This window comes from Photinus pyralis, unplaced genomic scaffold (genome assembly GCF_008802855.1).
Source record: "Photinus pyralis isolate 1611_PpyrPB1 unplaced genomic scaffold, Ppyr1.3 Ppyr1.4_LG5, whole genome shotgun sequence".
Taxonomy (NCBI): Eukaryota; Metazoa; Arthropoda; class Insecta; order Coleoptera; family Lampyridae; genus Photinus; species Photinus pyralis.
In genome coordinates, this window is record NW_022170596.1 from 28,415,672 (window position 1) to 28,422,044 (window position 6,373).

At 34.0% G+C, this 6,373-nt stretch overlaps 1 long non-coding RNA gene across 1 annotated transcript; it reads right to left on the bottom strand.

The window, feature by feature from the left end:
• Nucleotides 1–3,607: 3,607 nt before the first annotated feature.
• LOC116172509 lies at nt 3,608–5,597 on the bottom strand. The gene is made up of 2 exons (XR_004145671.1): nt 5,398–5,597; nt 3,608–3,710 (listed from the first exon to the last, which is right to left on the bottom strand). It is a non-coding gene; the product is annotated as an uncharacterized LOC116172509 (long non-coding RNA).
• Nucleotides 5,598–6,373: the final 776 nt, after the last annotated feature.

The following is a 6,373-nucleotide window of genomic DNA, read 5'->3' on the forward strand; positions in this document are numbered from 1 at the left end:
CCCCACCGTTTACCCCAACTACAAGTTGATCAGGTGAAATAACTCAGGTTTCATACCTACGTTAAAATACTGTCATGAACACAAGTCTTCTCCGTGGATTTCCCACAGCAATACGTTTTATTACGCCGATTTCTTTAAGGTTGTGAAAGACCCCCCGAATATCAAACCACCTCTTAACTGTGATCTTTCAATAAACTAGTAGACTCAGGATAAGTTAATGTTTTTCAAGCAGCAGTTAAATCATTGCTTAAAGTGATGGAATTATGTTTCATGAGACGTATAGCTCCATGAATATCACCATCTGAAAGATGGACTTTCACTTTCTACTTTAGTCTAGGCGATAGAGACTGTACAATTGGCAAACTGGACATTTTGAGGTGGAAAAGAAAAAAAATGGTGGAATATGTTCAGTTAGGTGTCAAAAACAACATATTAAAAATCCCACCCCCCAGACACTGTGCTAAAGGCTCCAGCCACCATCCCCCAAAAACCGTGTTTTCGCTCTTTTTGGCTGATATCTCGCGATCTATGAGGTCTATATGAAATATTTTTTTAGCTGAAAATATTTCTCGGGAAATTTCATACAAGGTAGATACTCAGAAGTTAGCCTAGGTGTACCTCTTAGCCTAGGAAATTCATAAAAGCGGCGAAAATCATCAATTTTCGTGGCTTTTTGCAAATATATCGCGACCTTTAGGGCTAGATGAAATATTTTTTGCTGAAAATGCTCCTCGTGAAATTTTTTACAAGATAGATACTCAGAAGTTAGCCTATAGGTGTACCTCTTAGCCTAGAAAATTCATAAAAGGAGGCGAAAATCATCATTTTCGTGTTTTTTTTTAGGTTTTTTGCAAAAATATCGCGACCGTCAGGGCTAGATGAAATATGTTTAGCTGAAAATGTTCTTCGTGCAATTTCATACGAGATAGGTAACTGAAGAGTTGGCGTAAAGTCACCTTTCACCTTCAACTTTCATGTGTGAGGAAATATTCATTGTAAAACAAAGTATTTCTATGTACCATCAAAGATCGTATGATCTTTGGTACCATTTATTCACGTAAAAACAGTATTTTCATATTAAAATATTCACACATTCATTTATACCTCAACGTAATCATTATCCTTATACTTATCCAAATCAATTCGTACTTTTTCAAGCAGACTTCTCAATCAAAAGTTATAGACTAGAAACCAATTTGAAAAAAAATTCAAAGGGCTGTAACTTTTGATCTAGTAGCCCAATCTTGGAACTGTTTAAAACTATGGATTCTACAGGCCACATTCTATAAGAAAATTTTTTTCCGGGTCGATCTGAGACAATTTTTTTTTCGGGGCTCAAAAAAAGGCAATGTATAACCTTCCTTTTTTACCAAAAATCGACTACACCAAAATTTCTCGGGAAAACACTTTTTCTTATTAATTTGGGTGCGTAGAATCCAAATCAATTCGTACTTTTTCGATCAGACTACTCAATCAAAAGTTATAGACTATCTACCTTGTAAGAAATTTCACGAGGAGCATTTTCAGCTAAAAATATTTCATCTAGCCCTAAAGGTCGCGATATATTTGCAAAAAGCCAGGAAAATTGATGATTTTCGCCTCTTTTATGAATTTCCTAGGCTAAGAGGTACACCTAGGCTAACTTCTGAGTATCTACCTTGTATAACATTTCCCGAGAAATATTTTCAGCTAAAAATATTTCATATAGACCTCATTTATCGCGAGATATCAGCCAAAAAGAGCGAAAACACGGTTTTTGGGGGATGGTGGGGTGGCTGGAGCCTTTAGCACAGTGTCTGGGGGGTGGGATTTTTAATATGTTGTTTCTGACACCTAACTGAACATATTCCACCATTTTTTTCTTTTCCACCTCAAAATGTCCAGTTAGATGTCTTTATCGCCTAGATTACTTGCATTTGTTTCACTATTTTGTTGAGAATGCTGGACTGTAGGTGATATGGATCTTTACGCTAACCAATCCATAATCCTTCACATACCTACTTGATGGAATCGGCAACTGTGAATATGGGAAAAGAAACATTTCTCTCCAAAATGGGTCATTTGAAGACTTGACCAGGATGATCAACACTAAATTCCCATGTATCTACCTATAATACAATCATAAATCCAAGCGTCTTAAAACCCATGGCAACCATTCTCAATAATCGTTGCCATGGATTTTAAGCTATGTTTAAATTTGTCGGTGCAAACGGCCATTAGCCTTATAAAATAATGAATCAAGCAAGCCAATACTTTGAAAAAAAAGTTGACGTTTAGTTTGACAACAGCTATGCATCATTTTTTAAGTAAAGCCTTTCCTACCATTACGGGGAATGTAGCCAGTACTTTGGCGATTCATTTCATTGATAGAAGACTACCCCCTTCTCAAGGAAAATGGAAATCTTTTAAGACATTTTTATGGAATAAACAAAAAAATAGAATTTGTGGTCAAACACCTACAAGTTGGTGTGAGTTCCTTACCGGCCATTTTTTCCGTAGCTTTTATGTGAAATTGCAGGGAAAGTAATAATATTTTACGTATTATTTTTAACTGTTATCCTGGGATTTACTTTACTTATTGTAATTAAAACGAAGACAATTATGAAATTGCATTGCGAATCGGAATCATACCCGTGCAAAAACTATATTAGCAATTCAACTAATCAGAGATCGGTTCCAGATTTAAACTTAATTAAAATGTAAAATGCTTTGTAAATAGAATAGATGCATTTTTTGCATCAAAATAAACCCACCAATAGCCTTGTTCTACAGTCAAGTAGTGAAAATGACAACCTAGTCGTATAAGACTAAGTAGGTAAAAATTAGGTCATCCAAATACACAACATACATTTCATTACACCAGTATTAGTCCCTAGAAAATATCACTTCGTGCCATAAAGAAACCCTGTGAAGTCTTTGGCCCAATCCTGTATGTATATGTTACATGCTCAATATACATAACTCCTCTATATTTATAACCACACCTTTACTTTAATATTAAACAAACTTGTAACAAATATAGCAAACGAGCTCCTGGGTCACTGAACATTTAAATCAGTTCTTCCTTGGGTGACTTGATGATAAAAAAATACTGAAAACAGAATTGGAAAATTCAAAACTGTTCCGGAGTTATCTTTTACACAAACAGAAAGTCCAAAATCGCGAACTCGCTCGTTAATAATAAGGTATCGTACACAAAAAAAAGATAACATAATATAATAATAGATACAGATGCAACCAGAATATATTTGTCAAGATCACAACAATCCTATTTAAAATATTTCTAATGCGATCTTCAATATTCATAAGAAGCACTTATAGGAGAATTCTGCACAATACAGAAGGCACAAATAATTCTAATCACTAAATACTACATAAATATTTACATATACTGATATACACTTACGAAATTGTTGTCCATATGGGCAAATATTACAAAACTAAGTACGTGATTTTCAGCTATTAATATTGACACCATTGTTAATAGACAGCCACTAATAAGAACAAAAATGACAACACTAAATGGACAAAACAGTTAAGTACAGTAATAATAGGGAAAACTGGTTTGTCTAAAAATGCAAGTACGCTTTATAAAACATCATCTCGCATAAGTTCAAAGTGGACGGACCCTTTCCTTTTGTGAGGCGAACCTCCGACATAAACAAGATTCTTAGCCCACGCTCGACATTCAATGTTTATCATAACTCCACCTGCAAAACAAAAGAGGGTATCACGCGACAGCTGAAATATTTTAATGCGAGAAGTTATCGAAAAATTATGTACAATTATGGAACAAATCTTTGCAAGGTGATAATCATAATGAAAAATGGCATAATGGAATTTCCTCCCATATTTTGCAATGGAAAGGTGATTTGTGTAAGTAGTGTGGCAACTTATACAGTGATATTTATTGAGAAGTAGATAGGGATTTACATGTATTCAGTGGCGTACGTAGAAATGTATTCTGGGGGGGGGGATTAAACAAGTTCGTGGCACATACAGTCACCCAGTGCGTACTAGAAAGGGGGAGGGGGGGGGGGTAAGAATTAGAAATTGGGTTGCAAGTTGCTGATGCTGGTAGTCATTTATCTATTTATTATTGTACAGGCGAAAAAGATTAGATTCGAATTTTATTTCTTAATGCTGACAGGCCACTTTATTGCTTTTGCTTTAATTAGTCAACGAAAACTTTGAATAATAGGTATATTTATGGGCAAAAAACCAATTCGACAAAAAATTCAAAGGGCTGTAACTTTTGATCTAGTAGTCCGATCTTGGAACTGTTTGAATTATGATTCTACAGGCCACATTCTATAGAAAATATTTTTTTCCGGTCGATCTGAGACAATTTTTTTTTCTGGGCAAAAAAAAAGGCAGTTATTACCTTCCTTTTTTACCAAAAATCGACTGCACCAAAATTTCTCGGGAAAAAACTTTTCCTTATTAATTTGGGTGCGTAGAATCCAAAACGATTCGTACTTTTTCGATTAGACGTCTCAATCAAAAGCTATGGGCAAAAAAATTCCTGTTTCTAAAATTTAAAATTCTTATTTTCGTCATTTCGTGAAAGGCAGGACGCAGGTACTTCACCTCAGTAGCAGTACTAAGTACCTGATACTATTTGTTATTTTGGACATCAATGTAGCGAATTGCCGATCGATGCCGAATAGCCAAATCGTTGACTGCCAACACTGATCACTCACTGAATAGTGAATACTGAATACTCAGAATATTTAGATTTTAGTGACTTTAGACTTTAACCAAAACCAAAATTGCTCTCTATATATACCTATATATTATTGCCTTTATTTTAAAGTGGGCGGAGCGGATAGCGGAGTATTACCTAAATACCTAATAGCTATTATGATAACTCAATTCTTCTGGGGGGGGGGGGGGATATATCCCCTTAATCCCCCCCGTAAATACGCCACTGCATGTATTGATTTTCCTTTTAAGACAAAATCTCTTCTTATAAGGGTGCCTTTCTACATACTCCACAGAAAATAAAACTCTTACGCCTTGATAATATCAACTTTCTCTTCAGTTATATACATCGCATACGAACGAAAATAAAAATACAGAAGCCAAAGCAACAATATTTACATTAATTAATACGACTTGACAAATCTTTGTTATTTTGGTTGCATAAAATCAGGCGCCCTTCTGAAGGATTTTGTCATTTAAAAGTAGCTATAGGGAAAAACAAGACACGTAAATCCCTATATCTACTTCTTAAGAAATATCACTGCAGTACTGTTTAATAATACGCAAGATGAGACAATTATTATGCCTCCATACTCCCATGGTTAAGTGAAAAATCAAACAATTAATCTAACTATATTTTAAAAATAAAACTATAAGATAATACCTGAATGTAATAGTATAACAACTTCTTACCTGGCGCGTTTTTTATATGAACAGCAATTATTGGACTCAAATACTCATTTTTCGTGTGATTGTAGGGATAATAGTAAGATGGAAATCCGCCACTAGGGGGATAGTAGCCAAACGTTGCGTTATGCAAGTGCTCCTTATCTGCATCATATTCCCCTTCACAGCTTAGCCATATTTGGTTTGACTATAAACAAAGAAAACGTAAAAAGGGACGGTTTTTGTTGTTTCAGTTAAACTTCTTTGATAAACAACTGCTGATGCAAATGGAAATTCACTGTCAAATAAATTTAACTGAGACAAGACATACCAGCGCTAATAAACAGTTAACAAATTTGATACACTTTCTAAAAATGTCATTTACTTCGGAAATAATTGTACTCATCGAATGCAGCAAACACACTTACGTTTAAAAAACGTTTTTAAAGCGCTTTTATAGGATCAATTCGGTATTGATGGTATCGTACACGTTTTTGTGTAGGCGAATTTACCTACGTTTAAAATAAGATTTTTATTCATATTTGTAAACGTATAATATTCCTATTGCAATATCCGCCAAGATTTATGCGAATTATAGGTATACGTGGGGTTTTAGTCTACAATAAACGCTTTTTATACGAAACTGTGTTGCTAGGGTAAAATTTTTTATAATTATTATTATTTTTACATTATGAGCGAAAAACAGATTTAGTGATTTTTCATTTAACTGTTGTAGAATCGTTAGTATTAGAAATACAGAAATATGCAAAGAACAAAAATTGTAGATTTTTTTCCGCTTGATAAGATACATTTATTAATATTTATTCTTCTTTTATAATGTTCGATTTATAACGCAAAAATTTTTTTAAATGGTAATCATAGTTGGCTGTGACATTTTTAAAAAGTGCATTTTTTTCTGTTTACGATGATATATGGTTCATTGTACTTACTTTGACAAATAAACATGATACAGAACTGTTTGTATTATTAAGAGTAGTAAAAA